The sequence below is a fragment of the Diaphorina citri genome, unplaced genomic scaffold, assembly GCF_000475195.1.
Source record: "Diaphorina citri unplaced genomic scaffold, Diaci psyllid genome assembly version 1.1 scaffold567, whole genome shotgun sequence".
In the NCBI taxonomy this organism is placed as follows: domain Eukaryota; kingdom Metazoa; phylum Arthropoda; class Insecta; order Hemiptera; family Psyllidae; genus Diaphorina; species Diaphorina citri.
This window is the reverse complement of record NW_007378001.1, coordinates 1-2,273: the sequence shown is the minus strand read 5'-3', so window position 1 is coordinate 2,273 and position 2,273 is coordinate 1.

Genomic DNA, 2,273 nt, shown 5'->3' with positions numbered 1-2,273 from the left:
AAAACACAGACGTAAAATATAACCCCCTCCTAATCAAAAAAAAAAAAAAAAAAAAAAAAAAAAAAAAAAAAAAAAAACAAAAACAAAAAATAAAAATAAAAAACAAAAAAAACTGGACTCGTGTACAGTGTGTTACCAAATCCGTATTACATCATCGTATCTTCCTTTAAAACTCTTCAGAAAATAATCGGATTTATTTTTGCCACACTGTACGAGTAACGAAAGGCGCCTTTTTTTTAAGAGGTTTGACAGAGGGAACTGTAACTGCTAGGGTCCTATCGTCCCGAAATCGAAGAGAGAAGGAAGACAGGATAGGAGAAAGCCAGCCGTTACGAGAACGAACATTATCCCATCAGGATAAAATCCGCCCCGGGTGGGAATCGAACCCGCGGCCTAGCGCTTACAAGGCAGACGCGCTACCAACTTATTCCCCGCCCCGGGCGGGAATCGAACCCGCGGCCTAGCGCTTACAAGGCAGACGCGCTACCAACTAAGCTAACAAGGCTGGCGTCAAGTAGGTTTTGATTCACTTCTAGTGACGGAAATAAAACTTCTCTGGCCCTTTCTGGGAGGTCATAGCACCCATTTTTCACAGATTTTTCTTCAAATAAAGCAAATTAAAAGAGAATTTTAATGATATTGGCAATACGTAATGATGTTGAAATGATTGTATTGATGTTGTTCCCTATCCGTACTTTATGGCAGCCTACCGTTGCACCTTTGACATGTTTGGCAACGTAGCCTACTTTTGTAATGACTCCTTGCTGCCATATCCATCTGGATAACGTATAGGCTGGCTTAATCACATTACCTAAGGGAAATAAAAATCGAATGAAACTCACGACAAATGGGATGGGATATTTACTTTGCGCTCCTGGTGCCAACTCAACTTTTGTTAACTTACCTGTAAGTGTTTAACAATATGGACCGCCTCTCGCGTCGAGTACGGATAGGGGAGGAGCGACTTATCCGAGAGTTCCCGAAACTCCCCGAATGCGCGGACCAATCGGATTAGAGTATCGCGCGGTACGTCAGGGCCGTAGGAGGAGAGGAGGGCCAGCTCACTCTCGGGGGAGGGGTTGTCTATGACGTGCACGCTGAATAAGTCCCCTGGAAATGTGAGTGAAGGGAGTTTAGCCAACACCTGGGAGCAGCCGCACGCGTTTCGTTCTTATTGGAACTCATCAGTTAGACATAGCTCTCAGGTGCTGGCCAGGAATTTGGAAGTGTTATTTATACTTCAGAGATGGAAATTGTGGAGAAACGAGAACCTGCGTTTTCTATGTAAGATTATATTTGTGTTGAGTGTTGTTGTGAGAGCAGCCTAAGACGCGTTTCGTTCTTATTTGAACTCATCAGTTAGACATAGCTCTCAGGTGCTGGTCAAGAATTTGGAAGTGTTATACTTCAGAGATGGAAATTGTGGAGAAACGAGAACCTGCGTTTTCTATGTAAGATTATATTTGTGTTGAGTGTTGTTGTGAGCGCCACAGGAGAAATTAACACTAATCACAGTGCTTAAACTCTGCCATATATAAATATATATATATATACAGATCCACCAACAGTTTGTTGATCACAATATTGCATCTAAACTCTAACATACTATGTTGATCATTCTGCTTTTGAAAAAAAAAAAAAAAAAAAAAAAAAAAAAAAAAAAAAAAACTGGCGTGTACGACATGGTATTCCAGAATGAATGCCTACTTTGAAATTTGAATACACAAGTTCCCGACAGATCACCTAGGTTAAGCTACGTTGACTTGGTTGGGTTACTCACTTGGTTTTGTACAGGTAAGGAATACTCGCTGTAAACTTTAGCGTCATATTCACTCATTTGAATTTCTTTCAGTTTCTGTTTGAACGCTTTCAGTCCCATTTCTCGTGCTGCCTTCTTTATGTGTTCTGGCACTGCGGCTTTCTCAGCCTCGCTCAGCTGAAATCCAAAACAATATTAGCCAGCCTAGTTAGCTTCGTTGGTAGTGCGTCTGCCTCGTAAGCGCTAGGCCACGGGTTCGATTCCCGCCCGGGGCGGATTTTATCCTGGACGGATAATGTTCGTTCTCGGGTTATTAAACAAAGTACTGATTTTCTTTAATCCTGATCGAATAAACTACGGGCTAAATAATTCCCGGAGGGACGGACCCAGCTTGTTACTACCTATTGTAATAATAAAGGAAGGACGGACTAAAAAAGTATAAGAGACGGACTATTGTATTCGCTTCGGTGTCGTCTGTCTGTCTGTGCCCATAGAAGGACTTATCCAAACCTGG